At 40.4% G+C, this 19,279-nt stretch overlaps 1 protein-coding gene across 1 annotated transcript in view; it reads right to left on the reverse strand.

Annotated features, from left to right (window-relative positions):
- LOC126262431 (CDK-activating kinase assembly factor MAT1) overlaps positions 1-19,279 on the reverse strand; it is a 31,205-nt gene that overhangs the window by 2,918 nt on the left and 9,008 nt on the right. The window lies entirely within an intron of this gene.

Genomic DNA, 19,279 nt, shown 5'->3' on the forward strand with positions numbered 1-19,279 from the left:
CTCTATGCAAGAACAAATATCCTAAGAAATCATGTAAATGGTAAATATGACATATTTTCTGCTAAAATACGTGCTACACTGAGATGACATGGTATACCTCCTAATGTTGTGTCTGGCCTCCTTTTGTCCGATGTAGTACAGCAGTTCGACGTGACTTGGTCTCAACATGTCATTGGAAGTCCCCCGCAAAAATATTGAGCCATGCTGCCTCTACAGCCATACATGAGTGCAGAAGTGTTGCCGGTGCAGGATTTTGTGCATGAACTGATCTCTCGATTATATCCGATAAATGATCAATGGGATTCATATTGGGTGATACAGGTGGCCAAATCATTCACTCAAACTGTCCAGAATGTTCCTCATGCCAATCGCGAACTATTGTGGTCAGGTGAGAGGGTGCAGCCATCCATGGTATGAAGTCCATGAATGGCTACAAATATTCTCCAAATATCTGAACATAACTATTTCCAATCAATGATCAGTTCACTGGATCGGAGGAACTAGTCCATTTCAAGTAAACACAGCCTACAACATTATTGAGACACCATCAGCTTGCACAGTACTTTGTTGACAAGCTGGATCCATGTCTTCGTGGAGTCTGTGCCACATTTGAACCTTACCATCAGCTCTTAGCAACTGAAATTGGGACTCATCTGATGAGGCTAGGAGCCCAGGAGAGATGCCACATGCGATGTCGTGCTTTTAGCAAAGGCACTTGAGTCAGTTGTCTGCTTCCACAGCCCATTAAAATCAAATTTCGCTGTGCTGTTCTAACAGATATGTTCACTGTACGTCCCACATTGATTTCTGGAGTTATTTCATGCAGTGTTACATGTCTCTTAACACTGACAACTTTACACAAAGGCCACTGTTCTTAAGTGAAGGCCATTGGCTACTGCATTTTCCGTAGGGAGAGATAATGCCTGAAATTTGGTATTCTTGCCACACTCTTGACACTGTGAACCTCAGAATATTGAATTCCCTAACAATTTCCAAAATGGAACATGCCATCGTCTAGCTCCAACTGCCATTCCGTGTTCAAAGTCCATTAAGTCTTGTAATGTGGCCATAATCATGTCAGAAACCTTTTCACATCAATCATCTGAATACAAAAAAAAAAGCCCCACCAATGCTCTGCCCTTATATACACTATGTGATCAAAAGTATCCGGACACCTGGCTGAAAGTGACTCACAAGTTCGTGGTGCCTTCCATCGGTAATGCTGGAATTCAATATGGTGTTGGCCCACCCTTAGCCTTGACGACAGCTTCCACTCTCACAAGCTTATGTTCAATCGGATGCTGGAAGGTTTCTTGGGGAATAGCAGCCCATTCTTCATGGAGTGCTGCACTCAAGAGAGGTATGTATGTCAATCAGTGAGGCCTGGCATGAAGACGGTGTACCAAAACATCCCAAAGGTGTTCCATAGGATTCAGGTCAGGACCCTGTGCAGGCTAGTTCATTAAAAGGATGTTATTGTCATGTAACCACTCCACCACAGGCCATGCATCATGAACAGGTACTTGATCGTGTTGAAAGATGCAATCGCCATCCCCGAATTGCTCTTCAACAGTGGGAAGCAAGAAGCTGCTTAAAACATCAATGTACACCTGTGCTGTGATAATGCCATGCAAAACAACAAGGAGTGCAAGCCCCCCTCCAAGAAAAACACAATCACACCATAACACCATTGCCTCCGAATTTTACTGTTGGCACTACACACGCTAGCAGATGATGTTTACCGGGCATTTGCCATACCCACTCCCAGCCATTGGATCATCACATTGTGTACTGTGATTTGTCACTCCACACAATGTTTTTCCACTGTTCAAACATTCAACGTTTACGCTGCTTACACCAAGTGAGGCGTCGTTTGGAATTTATCGGTGTGATGTGTGGCTTATAAGCACCCACTCGACCATGAAATCCAAGTTTTCTCACCTCCCACCTAACTGTCATAGTACTTGCAGTGGAATCAGATGCAGTCTGTAATTCCTGTGTGATGGTCTGGATAGATGTCTGCCTACTACACATCACAACCCTCTTCAATTGTGGGCATTCTCTATCAGTCAACAGACGAGGTCAGCCTGTACGCTTTTGTGCTGTATGTGTCCCTTCGCATTTCCACTTTACTATTACATCAGAAACAATGGACCTAGAGATGTTTAGGTGTGTGGAAATCTTGCGTATAGACGTATTACACATGTGAAACCCAATCACCTGACCACGTTCGAAGTCAGGGAGTTCCGTGGAGCACTCCATTCTGCTCTCTCACGATGTCTAACGACTACAGAGGTCGCTGATATGGAGTACCTGGCAGCACAACACACCTAATATGAAAAATGTATGTTTTTGAGGGTGTCCGGACACTTTTGATCACATAGTGTGTCTTATGTATGTGACACTAACATCATCTGTATATGTGCATATCGCTATCTAATGATTTTTGTCACCTCAGTGTAAAATAGTAAAACTGATTTGTACCATATCATAGTGGGAGATACAATTATGATACACAGAATATAAAACTAACTAATTAATTAAGCCTGTCAGGATGCCAGTACAGTGTTTCTGCTGGCTGGGTAAGATACTTCTCAGAAAAAAGGAATGCCTTAAAACGATCAAGCCTAGAAAAGTACTGTACCATTTAAACCAAGCTTTTGGTTCAGCATAGCTTCACTAAGTACTCAATGAACAAAATATCAATTTCCTGAATAGGTTATATTTCTTACAAATGTATATATGTGGCAAATGAACAATTATAGTTGTTGCAAGTGAAATGATATCTTTTGAAAAATATTTGAAGTTTTCATGATAGAAGGTTGTATACATGGAAGAACTCTGGAGATACTAAAAGGTATCAGATAGATTATATAATGGTAAGACAGAGATTTAGGAACCAGGTTTTAAATTGTAAGACATTTCCAGGGGCAGATGTGGACTCTGACCACAATCTATTGGTTATGACCTGTAGATTAAAACTGAAGAAACTGCAAAAAGGTGGGAATTCAAAGAGATGGGACCTGGATAAACTGAAAGAACCAGAGGTTGTAGAGAGTTTCAGGGAGAGCATAAGGGAACAATTGACAGGAATGGGGGAAACAAATACAGTAGAAGAAGAATGGGTAGCTTTGAGGGATGAAGTAGTGAAGGCAGCAGAGGATCAAGTAGGTAAAAAGACGAGGGCTAGTAGAAATCCTTGGGTAACAAAAGAAATATTGAATTTAATTGATGAAAGAAGAAATTATAAAAATGCAGTAAATGAAGCAGGCAAAAAGGAATACAAACGTCTCAAAAATGAGATCGACAGAAAGTGCAAAATGGCTAAGCAGGGATGGATAGAGGACAAATGTAAGAATGTAGAGGCTTATCTCACTAGGGGTAAGATAGATACTGCCTACAGGAAAATTAAAGAGACCTTTGGAGAAAAGAGAACCACTTGTATGAACATCAAGAGCTCAGATGGAAACCCAATTCTAAGCAAAGAAGGGAAAGCAGAAAGGTGGAAGGAGTATATAGAGGGTCTATACAAGGGCGATGTACTTGAGGACAATATTATGGAAATGGAAGAGGATGTAGATGAAGATGAAATGGGAGATACGATACTGCGTGAAGAGTTTGACAGAGCACTGAAAGACCTGAGTCGAAACAAGGCCCCCGGAGTAGACAACATTCCATTGGAACGACTGACAGCCTTGGGAGAGCCAGTCCTGACAAAACTCTACCATCTGGTGAGCAAGATGTATGAAACAGGTGAAATACCCTCAGACTTCAAGAAGAATATAATAATTCCAATCCCCAAGAAAGCAGGCGTTGACAGATGTGAGAATTACCGAACAATCAGTTTAATAAGCCACAGCTGCAAAATACTAACACGAATTCTTTACAGACGAATGGAAAAACTAGTAGAAGCCGACCTCGGGGAAGATCAGTTTGGATTCCGTAGAAATACTGGAACATGTGAGGCAATACTGACCTTACGACTTATCTTAGAAGAAAGATTAAGGAAAGGCAAACCTACGTTTCTAGCATTTGTAGACTTAGAGAAAGCTTTTGACAATGTTGACTGGAATACTCTCTTTCAAATTCTAAAGGTGGCAGGGGTAAAATACAGGGAGCAAAAGGCTATTTACAATTTGTACAGAAACCAGATGGCAGTTATAAGAGTCGAGGGACATGAAAGGGAAGCAGTGGTTGGGAAGGGAGTAAGACAGGGTTGTAGCCTCTCCCCGATGTTATTCACTCTGTATATTGAGCAAGCAGTAAAGGAAACAAAAGAAAAATTCGGAGTAGGTATTAAAATCCATGGAGAAGAAATAAAAACTTTGAGGTTCGCCGATGACATTGTAATTCTGTCAGAGACAGCAAAGGACTTGGAAGAGCAGTTGAACGGAATAGATGGTGTCTTAAACGGAGGATATAAGATGAACATCAACAAAAGCAAAACGAGGATAATGGAATGTAGTCAAATTAAGTCGGGTGATGCTGAGGCTATTAGACTAGGAAATGGGACACTTAAAGTAGTAAAGGAGTTTTGCTATTTGGGGAGCAAAATAACTGATGATGGTCGAAGTAGAGAGGATATAAAATGTAGACTGGCAATGGCAAGGAAAGCGTTTCTGAAGAAGAGAAATTTGTTAACATCAAGTATAGATTTAAGTGTCAGGAAGTCATTTCTGAAAGTATTTGTATGGAGTGTAGCCATGTATGGAAGTGAAACATGGACGGTAAATAGTTTGGACAAGAAGAGAATAGAAGCTTTCGAAATGTGGTGCTACAGAAGAATGCTGAAGATTAGATGGGTAGATCACATAACTAATGAGGAGGTACTGAATAGGATTGGGGAGAAGAGGAGTTTGTGGCACAACTTGACCAGAAGAAGGGATCGGTTGGTAGGACATGTTCTGAGGCATCAAGGGATCACCAATTTAGTATTGGAGGGCAGCGTGGAGGGTAAAAATCGTAGAGGGAGACCAAGAGATGAATACACTAAGCAGATTCAGAAGGATGCAGGTTGCAGTAGGTACTGGGAGATGAAGAAGCTTGCACAGGATAGAGTAGCATGGAGAGCTGCATCAAACCAGTCTCAGGACTGAAGACCACAACAACAACTGAAAAGAGAGCAATAATTACGTGAAATTTCCACAACCAGCAATCAAACATTTTGCAAAATGATTCCAGTAATATTTAACTGAAAACACCATAGAAGTGGTTTCCCATTTCCAAGGAATAAACTGATCCATATCAAAACTAACAGCTGTTGTGGAATGAAGTGAGCTGAAATGAAACATCTCAAGAAATTAAAACTGATTTTGTGACTTTGGTGCCCGACTGACAGGAAATAAAGTACTGAGTGATTATAATTAAAGTTAAACTTTCCCACCACTGTAGAAATAACACAACTGGTCAGAATGAAATCAAATTGCAACAGAACATTATCAGAGAAGAGGGAAAACATATGGCAGAAGAAAAATAAATAGATAGTGAGCATCATAATTTAATAGTGGTTTTTAATTGTCCTGAGGCCAAAAACCACACAAAAAGCATCAATCACACAGGTTTTTAATTGTCTTGAGGCCAAAATTCGCATAAAAAGCATCAGGTAAAATGAAATCAGATTATTGATTTCCGTGTGATTGGTGAAAAACATGTTCAGTATGCTGTCCACCATTTTCTGCAACAAGTTGAAATCGAGAAACAGCATGTTCCACAACTGATTGAGGTGTCTCTGGGCTCATGTTCGGAGTGTGTCAGGCAATGCATACCTTCAATGCAGCTAAGTTTGCAATCAGAACACTGAACACAACATTTTTCAGATAGCCCCACAGCCAAAAGCCACATGGATTAAGATCAGGTGATTGGGACAGCCAGGCTGTAGGGAAATGGCGGCTGATAATTCTAGCATTTCCAAAATGGCACTTCAGCAGCTGCGTAACTGGATTTGCAATGTGCGGAGGTGCACATTTAGCATAAAAATGATCCTATCCACACATCCATGCTGTTGGGGAGCTGGAATGATGTGGTTGCACCAAAGACACTCATAGTGACAGTACAGGTAACAGGACCGGAAGCATCTGCACCTTCTAAAAAATATGGCCCTACGATAAATGATGACATAAATCTGCACCACACAATGACCTTTTTAGGATGAATTGGTACTCGTTGGCTTGCGTGTGGATTTTCCGTTGCCCATATTCGACAATTCTGTGTATTGACATGTTATTGTTGTTGTGGTCTTTAGTCCTGAGACTGGTTTGATGCAGCTCTCCATGCTACTCTATCCTGTGCAAGCTTCTTCATCTCCCAGTAACTACTTCAACCCACATCCTTCTGAATCTGCTTAGTGTATTCTTCTCTTGGTCTCCCTCTATGATTTTTACCCTTCACGCTGCCCTCCAATACTAAATTGGTGATCCCTTGATGCCTCAGAACTTGTCCTACCAACCGATCCCTTCTTCTAGTCAAGTTGTGCCACAAATTTGTCTTCTCCCCAATCCTATTCAATACCTCCTCATTAGTTACGTGATCTACCCATCTAATCTTCAGCATTCTTCTGTAGCACCACATTTCGAAAGCGTCTATTCTCTTCTTGTCCTAACTGGTTATCATCCATGTTTCACTTCCATACATGGCTACACTCCATACAAATACTTTCAGAAACGACTTCCTGACACTTAAATCTATACTTGATGTTAACAAATTTCTCTTCTTCAGAAACGATTTCCTTGCCATTGCCAGTCTACATTTTATATCCTCTCTACTTCGACCATCATCAGTTATTTTGCTCCCCAAATAGCAAAACTCCTTTACTACTTTAAGTGTCCCATTTCCTAGTCTAATAGCCTCAGCATCACCCGACTTAATTCAACTACATTCCATTATCCTCGTTTTGCTTTTGTTGATGTTCATCTTATATCCTCCGTTTAAGACACCATCCATTCCGTTCAACTGCTCTTCCAAGTCCTTTGCTGTCTCTGACAGAATTACAATGTCATCGGCAAACCTCAAAGTTTTTATTTCTTCTCCATGGATTTTAATACCTACTCTTAATTTTTCTTTTGTTTCCTTCACTGCTTGCTCAATATACAGATTGTATAACATCGGGGAGAGGCTACAAGCCTGTCTCACTCCCTTCCCAACCACTGCTTCCCTTTCGTGTCGCTCGACTCTTATAACTGCCATCTGGTTTCTGTACAAATTGTAAATAGCCATTTGCTCCCTGTATTTTACCCCTGCCACCTTCAGCATTTGAAAGAGAGTATTCCAGTCAACATTGTCAAAAGCTTTCTCTAAGTCTACAAATGCTAGAAACGTAGGTTTGCCTTTCCTTAATCTAGCTTCTAAGATAAGTCATAGGGTCAGTATTGCCTCACGTGTTCCAATATTTCTACGGAATCCAAACTGATCTTCCGCGAGGTTGGCTTCTACTAGTTTTTCCATTCGTCTGTAAAGAATTCGCATTAGTATTTTGCAGCCGTGACTTATTAAACTGATAGTTCGATAATTTTCACATCTGTCAACACCTGCTTTCTTTGGGATTGGAATTATTATATTCTTCTTGAAGTCTGAGGGTATTTCACCTGTCTCATATATCTTGCTCACCAGATGGTAGAGTTTTGTCATGACTGGCTCTCCCAAGGCTGTCAGTAGTTCTAATGGAATGTTGTCGACTCCCGGGGCCTTGTTTCGACTCAGGTCTTTCAGTGCTCTGTCAAACTCTTAACGCAGTATCATATCTCCCATTTCATCCTCATCTACATCCTCTTCCATTTCCATAATATTGTCGTCAAGTACATCACCCTTGTATAAACCCTCTATATACTCCTTCCACCTTTCTGCTTTCCCTTCTTTGCTTGGAACTGTGCTTCCATCTGAGCTCATGATATTCATACAAGTGGTTCTCTTTTCTCCAAAGGTCTCTTTAATTTTCCTGTAGGCAGTATCTATCTTACCCCTGGTAAGACAAGCCTCTACATCCTTACATTTGTCCTCTAGCCATCCCTGCTTAGCCATTTTGCACTTCCTGTCGATCTCATTTTTGAGACATTTGTATTCCTTTTTGCCTGCTTCATTTACTGCATTTTTATATTCTCTCCTTTCATCAATTAAGTTCAATATTTCTTCTGTTACCCAGGGATTTCTAGCAGCCCTTGTCTTTTTACCTACTTTATCCTCTGCTGCCGTCACTACTTCATCCCTCAAAGCTACCCATTCTTCTTCTACTGTATTTCTTTCCCCCATTCCTGTCAATTGTTCCCTTATGCTCTCCTTGAAACTCTGTACAACCTCTGGTTCTTTCAGTTCATCCAGGTCCCATCTCCTTAAATTCCCACCTTTTTGCAGTTTCTCCAGTTTTAATCTACAGTTCATAACCAATAGATTGTGGTCAGAGTCCACATCTGCCCCTGGAAATGTCTTACAATTATATAATCTATCTTAAACCTGTCAGTATCTCCAGGCTTCTTCCATGTATACAACCTTCTTTTATGATTCTTGAACCAAGTGTTAGCTATAATTAAGTTGTGCTCTGTGCAAAATTCTACCAGGCGGCTTCCTCTTTCATTTCTTCCCGCCAATCCATATTCACCTACTACGTTTCCTTCTCTCCCTTTTCCTACTACCAAATTCCAGTCACCCATCACTATTAAATTTTTGTCTCCCTTCACTATCTGAACAATTTCTTTTATTTCATCATACGTTTCTTCAATTTCTTCGTCATCTGCAGATCTAGTTGGCATATAAACTTGTACTACTGTGGTAGGCGTGGGCTTCGTGTCTACCTTGGCCACAATAATGCACTCACTATGCTGTTTGTAGTAGCTTACCCGCACTCCTATTTTTTATTCATTATTAAACCTACTCCTGCATTACCCCTATTTGATTTTGTATTTATAACCCTGTATTCGCCTGACCAAAAGTCTTGTTCCTCCTGCCACCGAACTTCACTAATTTCCACTATATCTAACTTTAACCTATCCATTTCCCTTTTTAAATTTTCTAACCTACCTGCCCGATTAAGGGATCTGACATTCCACGCTCCGATCCGTAGAATGCCAGTTTTCTTTCTCCTGATAACGACGTCCTCCTGAGTAGTCCCCGCCCGGAGATCCGAATGGGGGACTATTTTACCTCCGGAATATTTTACCCAAGAGGACGCCATCATCATTTAACCATACAGTAAAGCTGCATGCCCTCGGGAAAAATTACGGCTGTAGTTTCCCCTTGCTTTCAGCCGTTCGCAGTACCAGCACAGTAAGGCTGTTTTGGTTATGTTACAAGGCCAGATCAGTCAATCATCCAGACTGTTGCCCCTGAAACTACTAAAAAGGCTGCTGCCCCTCTTCAGGAACCACACGTTTGTCTGGCCTCTCAACAGATACCCCTCCGTTGTGGTTGCACCTACGGTACGGCTATCTGTATCGCTGAGGCACGCAAGCCTCCCCACCAAAGGTCCATGGTTCATGGGGGGAGGGTGTATTGACATATCCTGTCAGATGGAAGTGGGCTTCGTCTGTCCACAAAATCTTCTACGGCCAATCATAATCCACTTCCATGTGAGCAAGAAATTCTAAAGCAAAGGTCTCTCTTGCTGGCAGGCCAACAGGAAGCAACTCATGCACATTGGTAATTTTGAATGGATAGCAAAGAAGGATGTTTCATAGGATTTTATGCACTGTGCTCATGGGTATGTCCAACATTTGGGCAATTCTCCATGCAATACACGTTTGAAAACCACCACTCATTCTCCTCCTGCATTTCTGTGGCCGCTCCTTCCACTGGCATTGAATCAATTTATTTTCTCCCTCTACCAGGTTGCACACCAAAAGAACCTGGTTTTTTGAATTTCCATATCATTTTCCCCAGACTGATGGCAGTCATTGGACCAACGCCGTTTTTCAAACCCTTCAGTGTGCGGAACTTCTGCAGAGCGATGTGTGCAGAATCATCATTCTTGTAATACAGCTTTACAAGCAGAGTGCAATCCTGAATTGAGACAGTCATGGCAAATATCGCAGACCCAAAAGGAGGAAAACCCGTGTACCTGGCATGATTATACCAACTTCAATGGGAGGAAATTATACCAACTTCAGTGGAAGGAGATTCGGATTGTAATTATTTTTTATTACACTCTGGGTCTATCTCAAAATCATAAATGATCAAAATTGTTGAAATGATGGATTTCAACTGGTCCTACCAAGGAGTATAGAGTTTTATTTGAAAACTAGTGGAACCTTATCTAAGAACCTGGCTGAAGACCGAGTATGTGCTGACGAATATAAAAATCTTAACATATCTAAGCTACCCTGGCGTCACGGACATATCATAAGTATGAAAAAGTAAATATCAGATATGTATGATGTTTGCTTAGAGAAATAATATCAAATACATCACAAACATTAAGCGCAGTAACAACAAACACTCGTTTTCCAGAAGGGGCTGTTCTAAAATTTAACAAAACCAAAAATGACGCAGAAAACTGTCAACCCAAATATCTCGGCAAGGGTGCAGCCATAAATTTTGAATCTAGGTAACTTCAATGAGGAAAACTTTGATTAATTGTCTACAAAAAATGACTCATCTAATGTTTATTCATGTTTTAATTTATGCATGTGTATGGGGGAGAGACATAGCTGTCTTGATACCTAGCAACAGACATCTGTAGTTACAGTCTCTGCAGTTGAGGTGAAGTGTGTGAATCAAATCAAATTATTCATTCATTCACACATCAGGTCCAGCTTCAGCATCCAGATACAGTGGTCACGTGTGTGTGAGTTGTACTTGTGTGAGTGTTTTCTGCTTTAGAGTAAGGCCTTCCGGCCTAAAGCACAAATGTATAGGCAAAAGCACAAATGTATAGCAGTCTTTTTTTCTGCCTGTCTGTGTGATTCATCATCTTCTCTATATGCTGTGTAGAAATCTATCCTTTTCATAAAATTATCTGTAAATTCCATCACAGAGAACAGCCTTCAGGGATGTTGAATGAACCAAGTTATATATCGACAGGTAGATCAGCTACTACAGTCTACTTCTGTAAAGTATACTAACAACAAACCATGATTAGTGCTAATCTACTAACACTGATAATTATCCACTTTTGTGGAGTTGGCGACTACATGATTGGAGGGTAGAGGACTACTAAGCTTTGAGATATATAAAAACAAAAATAAAACACAAAAGAAGGTACACTATAATTGACAGCGGCCATTTTCAGATCATGTGTCACTAACTGTACCTGTACTATCAACTTTGGTTTGAGGTTAAGCCCTGGATAGAGCAGTTTTCTTGTTTTAATAGAATACTTGTTTCTGGTTCAACCAGCCATAGCTCTCTCGCTAGCAGTCTGTATAAAATGCAAGAAAGATGCAGTAAGTGTTATATGAGAGCACAGATGGTAAAATCAACTGCTGTCACTATTTATCTTGAGTGAGTACTGTATTTCAGAAACAGCCAATATCGCCAGTTTTATCTGATGATCTTGCTTATATCATGTATAGGAAGGACATGGCCTGCAAACTCCTTTAGCTAGTCTCATACATGATGTCTTCTCTAATAATAAACAGTGTCCCAGAGTAATAAGAAAGTTATCATAGAGGGGGGGGGGGGAGAGAGAGAGAGAGAGAGAGAGAGAGAGAGAGAGAGAGAGAGAAGTAACAAAATATTCTGACTATATTGAGAACATTTCTTATATATTGTGGCCTGTGCAATGGAATCACCAAGTATTTGCCTAAAGTGACTTATTGAAATGACAAACGTCATGAGTGGAACTTCAGAGTCTTTAATAGCTGCACTTCCTTTCTCAGTATCAGCAACAAAGATTTGGTCTAAAAAAGGTAATTCCCATCTCAGAGTCAACATTATGAAATGTGTTTTTTCACTTTTGGCAGTAAAATGGTGGAAGTTAATCTGCATAAATAAATGTTTAATGCAGGTTCTTTACCACTCCTCAAGCCAGAAATTTGTTGGGACGATCCTGTATAAAAGACTAACTAACATTATACTTCGCAAAATACAGACCAGAGAGTAACAACTCAAAAGCACCCTTCAGAAGCTAAGAAATGCCACTTAGTAATATGTACCATTTAACTTACAATCTCCATTCTTAACTTCAGCTCATTGCAATATGGGATACTATGAGTGTTGACAGCATTCGTACAAGTATGAAACCAACTGATACATGACTCAACAGCAATGTCACACTTGCAGCCCCACTAATTAAGCCCTGATTCTATGTAACTCCACTATGATTGCCAAGTATAATGTTAACAAGGAAGAGGTTACAGAATCCTAAACTACCAAATTCCTTCCACCTTAGTGCCAACAAATTAAAATCATACTAGCAGTCTTGCTGTGACTATGGATGTGTGCATTTTGGTATCTGTGTACTACTGTGTGTGAACGTGTGTATTTTGCTACAAAAGGAGCAAGAGCTCGAAAGCTACTGTGAATGGTGTTACTTGCTACGTGTTTCTGTGCTCCACGCATCGGTCCACTACAGGTGAGTGGTTGCCTTTCATTTATTTTAAATGTTGCTCTATCCATAAGTTTCCATTACTGTCACTCACGTTAGTTTGTTCTGTGCGCATTGCCACTGTCTCAGCTGGAGTAGGTTATGATCACTTGACCGGCGTGACTTATGGCACACAGCCACAGAAGGAGTATCTACATAAAGCGATTTTGGTATCTGTGTACTACTGTGTGTGAACGTGTGTATTTTGCTACAAAAGGAGCAAGAGCTCGAAAGCTACTGTGAATGGTGTTACTTGCTATGTGTTTCTGTGCTCCACGCATCGGTCCACTACAGGTGAGTGGTTGCCTTTCATTTATTTTAAATGTTGCTCTATCCATAAGTTTCCATTACTGTCACTCACGTTAGTTTGTTCTGTGCGCATTGCCACTGTCTCAGCTGGAGTAGGTTATGATCACTTGACCGGCGTGACTTATGGCACACAGCCACAGAAGGAGTATCTACATAAAGCGATTTAATGTGACAGAATGAATGGCTATCAAAGACTAGGCACTTCACAAGGTCTAAGCCACACTAAATGAAAGCAAAGAAATACCCTCAAAAGGTAATATACAAACATGTTGTTAGCTAATGCTCTCAGAGTATGAGTGTGCACTGCCATACACAATTATATTACACCACCTCAGTGTTTAGCATATGAATATACCATGGCAACTGCGTAAACAGATTATTTCCAAAATCAGAGACTACAAATGTAGCTGTAAACATTAACGTGAGTAAATGTGGTGCAATGTCATATCCATATAGTTTACCAAAATCTGTAACACAGTATGTCAAACAAACACCAAAAGCAAGAAAACCAGCCAGATTGCAGGGTAGCAAAAACAATATCAAGGTTTTCAAGAGGCGTGTGAGGAATCGGCATTGCCATACAGAACTGTGGCACGTTGGGTAAAAGCCTTCAATGAAGGTTGGAAAATTGTGGCAGACATGCATCGGGCAGTTTGTCCTAGCGTCTCTGAAGAAGTAGTGCATGCTGTTGCCACGTTTAGTGGACAGTGATCGATGCCACATGATTCGTGATCTTGCCCACGAAACCAGATTAGTGCATATGACTGTGCTTCGCATCCTGAAGGAATGCTTGGGCATGTGAAAAACTGCATCATGGTGGGTTCCACATGACTTGATGGAAATGCAGAAATGGATGAAATACGACAATGCCCAGACGCACTTGGAGCGCTATAAGCGCAAAGGAGAGGCTTTATTATGCTGTATCGTAACACTGGATGAGACATGGGCCACATCGTATGAGCCAAAACTAAAACGCCAATCCGAGTGGTGTCATTATGGGTTGCCACGAAAGTCGAAAGTAGGTCAGAGCCCCAATATGGTGAAAGTTATGGTGATTCTCGTGTATGACTGTGACGGTATTATCCTAATGCATTACATTCCTCCACAGGCAGACCATCAATTCACAGTATTACATTCGTTTTTGGAGCATCACCTGCGGCCAGCTTTGCGAAAGAAGCGGCAACACTTTCTGCGCAACCCACCCATCATTTTGCATGACAATGCACGGGCACATACAGCGCAAGCTGTGACTGCTCTGTTCAGTCGATGGGGCTGGGAAGTACTGTACCATCCACCATACTCCCCAGATTTAAGTCCTTGTGACTTTGATTTGATTCCAAAGATGAAGGAACCACTTTGTGGCATTCACTTCAGAACTGTTCCAGAGATTTGACAGGCGGTAGACCGCTCCGTTAGCACCATCAACAGAACAGGCTCTGCTAATGGTATACTACACCTTCCACATCGCTGGCAACGGGTTCTACACAATGCTGGTGACTACTCTGAAGGATAGTAAGAGGTGCAAACACGTAACTCTTGAATCGGTTGTGAATAAATAGTTGGCACTATTTAAGTTCCAGCCCTCGTATATATTTAATAATGCAGCTAATGTTGGCAGGGAAAGAATATAAACAAGAATATATCAAATGGTTCTTACAGCAGAGAATGTTGATGAAAATAATCATGTAATTATGTAGCTAATGTTGTAAATAAGCAGGTATTTCGTGTTTAGATACAAAATCTTATTCTCAGTAAAATTAACTTGCAATCTAAATTTTCGAAGTGTGTGAATAGCTTTTAAAAGTGAATTAATCAGCTGATTAAAAATTGCAATTTTTCATAAAAGAAATTTTGGAAAAGAATGCTAACATGTACTGAAAAGGTACATACACAAATTTGTGGAAAGTGATAATGGTTTTATGGAGAACAGTAACGTTACCAAACTATTTGTATAATTAAAATTAGGAATTTTTTAGGGTTAGATAGCTTTGTTATGAAATGGATTTTTATTAAATGTTGTATGAAAGTTCTGGCAGAAAGTAAATACTCTTGAATTAAGGGGGACCACTGACCAATAGGCAGAAGCATTGAGTTGATGATAGGCACACACAAAAAGAAAGAAAACTTGCTAGCTTTTGGAGTAATCCTTTTTTGAGCTAGAATAACACACACACACACACACACACACACACACTGGTGGAGTTTGGGTTGTGTTGGATGGGGTGGATAAAGTGAGAGAGAGGCAGGAAGGTGGGAGAGGGAATGCGGCTGGGAGACTAGTAGCACGGAGGATGAAGTTAGTTTGCTTGCTAGGGATGCGGCAGCGAAGGGTGGCAAGTACACAGGCTATGCATATGAAGCACAGTTGTCAAAATCGGTGGGAAAAGGTGCATGCTGAATGTGACATGGAGATGTCAATTATGAGAGGGTGACAGGATGGAGGGAGGGGAAACTGTTGAATGGAGGGTGTGGGGTATATGGGTTACTGGAACTGAGGGCAGGACGATTATGGGAGCAAAGGATGTGTTGGCAACTGCATCATGTGCCACCAGGTGGTAAACTTTGTTCTTGACAACAGTTTGGTGGTGGCCATTTACCCTGCTGGATGGCTGGTTGCTATTCATACCAACACAAAAAGCTGTGCAGCATTTGCGACAGAGTTAGTATATGATATGGCTGCTTTCACAGGTGGCCCTGCCTATCATGAAGCAGGATAAGCCTGTGACAGGACTGCAATAGGAAGTGCTGGGCAGGTGGATTTGGCAGGTCTTGCACCATAGTCTACCACAGAGATAAGATCCCTGTGTCAAGGGACTGGAAGTGACATACAAAAGGAGTAGGATATTACGTAGGTTGGGTGAAAGGGATCTTGGGTTGCATGTCCCTCATTTCAGGGCATGATGAGAGATACTCAAATCCCTGACGAAATAAATGGTTCAATTGCTGCAGTCCATTATGAAACTGGGGGATGAGGGGTTCTACCCACCCATACCCGATCCCTCTCCTTGCCTCCTGCATCTCTCTCTACACACTCTAACTGACAATCCCCACAACCTCACCCAACTGCTGAAATGCAGCGTTGGCACTGTTCGTCAATCTGGCACCATGTAGGGGTATAAGCTTTTTTCTTTGTGTGTGTGTGTGTGTGTGTGTGTGTGTTTGTGTGTGTGTGTGTGTGTGTGTGTGTGTGTGTGTACATATGGAAACACTTACGAAGCAAATCTTAACACTCCTCTGCCATAGAAAGAATAACAAAATGTATAGTGGAACCTTGCATAGTGAGCATAATGCATTCCAGAATCTTACTAGTAGTGTAAAACACTCATTACATAAAACAATTTATCCCACATAAATTAATGTAAAATACAATGAAGCATTCCATGCAGAAAAAGTACTAAAAGTTTTATCTTATTCATGCCATTTATTCAAAGAAAATTGTTCATACAGTATTAATCGTGTACTTTATTATTCACGATACATAACTAATTCGTTTTTACTAGGAAGCTTGACTGTGATCTTCCACAAGCTCATTGATATTGTTATCCAGCTCTAGTTCCATGCTTTTAGCCAAAGACACAATCTCATTGACTACAGACTTCACAGGTAATGACTCAAATGCCTTAGAGTCACATCTGACAATGCACTCCAGCCAAAGCTTCTTCCAAGCAGAAGTGAGAGTTTTCTTGGTAACCCCTTCCCACGCCTTTTCAATCATCTTGACATGGACAACGATGTTGAAGTAATATTTACAACACTCTCTAAGAGTGAGATTGGTAGCTTCAGTCAACTCAAAGCAATGCTTGAAGAGTGCTTTAGTATAGGGCTTCTTAACAAAAGATCATGTGTCGCCCAAGCCTTGTTGGTGGATCTCCACATCACATTTAACCAATTTTTCTGCACTTTACACTTCTTGAAGGCTCATAGAATTTCTGAATGGTAAACAAGCAGTGGTTTAATTTTCTAATCACAGCTTGCATTGGCACAGAATACCAGTGTGAGACAGTCTTTCATTGGCTTGTGTCTGGCTATGCAATCTCTTCAGCAGTTATAAAAGTATGCTTTGGCATCTTTTTCTAGAACAGACAGGTCTCGTCACAATTAAAAACCTGTTGCTGCAGATAACCCTCAGAAGCTACAAGCATCTTGAAGTTGCTGATAATCTCTTACACTTCTAGAACCACCCATGGCTTCCCTTCAACACTTCTTTAGCTACTGATGATCCTGGTGTCTTCTTCACAAGGTCAATGAAAATCATTCTCACCTTCTCACAAATGATGTTCTCATTAATAGTGTTGTCTTGGAATTGCTTTTCATTTATCCATACAAGGAGCAACCTTTTAACATTGTCCAGAATACGAAACGGTTGTTTAGATACTTTTGTCACTCCTTTTGAAGCATCTATCTCCTTAACCTTGTCATCGTTCGTGAGGATAGTGCAAGTAGTTGATATAGACCGACTTTATGTGCGTTCTAAATCAGCAACGTTCACACCACTTAAACGTTTTTCAATGATTTTACGTTTCATTTCTAAGCTCATTTTCTTTCTCTTATGATTGTATTCTTGCAGCTTTACCTTCAGGGCATTTCTACAATGGTTATTAAAATTTGCACACAAAAACACTGCGTGAGCACAAGTTTAGAAAAATTTGTGATCACAAGCTGCACTAAGATAGTGTGTGTGTGTGTTTGAGGTTTACGGGCACTAAACAGCGTGGTCGTCAGCGCCCAACTAAGATAGTAGCAGAAAGAGTGCTACCTACACCCAGACTGCAGTATCTACTAAAGACATTGTTCATATGCCACTGCCAACAATGAGAGATTTTCATATTGTTGAATGTTTTCCCCACTGTCGTGCATGAATGGCTGGTGACATCACACTAAGTTTTCTTCACTCGTCATGCAAAACGTCATTTGTTCAGCGAGTCATTTGTTTAACAATTTGGTTTGCTTGTTACGAAAATTGCACATTACTTGGGGGGGGAGTGTTTGTTAAGTGAGGTACAACTGTATTTTATTCAAATGAATGAGTTATCTGCCATTTTTTGAAATAAAGTGTCAGAAGAAAAATAAATGAACTATGACATAGCACATTCTCTCTCTCTCTTTAAAACAGCAATAAAAAACTGTTAATTATGGAATTTCATGTACCTACTTAAGAAAGGTTTATTTTCCTTTGGAGGGAGCAACTGACCCCTAAACTGTTAGCTGTTACATCCTGTAATTCATCTGCCACGAATGAAATAAACTGGATGGGTAAAATGGGTTCATGTAACTCTGACTTGAGTAATATTCTTGTCATTTAACTCTTAACTGTGGCTCAGTTTTAGAATAATAATTGAGCAAGCACTGGATATATATGTAACTAGTAGAACAGTTCATGATGGGAGGGACCCCCCTCCCCTCCCCCCTGGTATTCAGTCACTGTAAAGAAACTACCATGCAAAGAGTCCCTACTGCGCAATAGGCATAAAACACAGCTTAGGGCTATGGATATTAGGTGGGTAGATCACGTAACTAATGAGGAGGTATTGAATAGGATTGGGGAGAAGAGAAGTTTGTGGCACAACTTGACTAGAAGAAGGGATAGGTTGGTAGGACATGTCCTGAGGCATCAAGGGATCACAAATTTAGCATTGGAGGGTAGTGTGGAGGGTAAAAATCGTAGAGGGAGACCAAGAGATGAATACACTATGCAGATTCAGAAGGATGTAGGTTGCAGTAGGTACTGGGAGATGAAGGAGCTTGCACAGGATAGATTAGCGTGGAGAGCTGCATCAAACCAGTCTCAGGACAGAAGACCACAACAACAGGGCTATGGATAAAGACACTAAAAGAAATGCATTTGGCTGTCAAAAGGCAATGTGTAAAAGCTTCAATGAGTACCATAAATGAAACGTATCAATAGAACTCTCACAAAATCTTCAGAAATTTTGATCATATGTAAAGGCTGTCAGTGGTGTTACAATTAGTGCCCAGACTCCTCATTTCTCATACACTTTGCCAGTTATAACCTCACACATAACTGCTTCTCCTTTTCAGGGAATGTATACAAACAAATCCATGGCACAGCCATGGATACCCACTTGGCATCCTCCTATGCCAGAGTTTCCAAGGGGTCATTCCATATCAAATCACCCAATAAAAAATAAATTTTACACCCACCTACTTAAATTTTCATGAAATTTGGCTCAAATGGTTCTAATACCATCCTGACAACACCTGCAATTTTTTTTGCTGTATTTCTTATAGTTTTTTTTTTATAAATTTTTAAAGTTTTTATGTTTTGCGTTTTCCGAACCTTCGGAAATGGTAAATTTAATTTGTATTCAAAACTTTAAAATTGCTTATCTTAAAAACTCTCTTAGATAACATCACGAATTTTTGCAGCAAATTTATTTATTAATTAATATTTTCTATATATATATATATATATATATATATATATATATATATATATATATA

The sequence above is a fragment of the Schistocerca nitens genome, chromosome 6 (assembly GCF_023898315.1).
Source record: "Schistocerca nitens isolate TAMUIC-IGC-003100 chromosome 6, iqSchNite1.1, whole genome shotgun sequence".
Classification (NCBI taxonomy): domain Eukaryota; kingdom Metazoa; phylum Arthropoda; class Insecta; order Orthoptera; family Acrididae; genus Schistocerca; species Schistocerca nitens.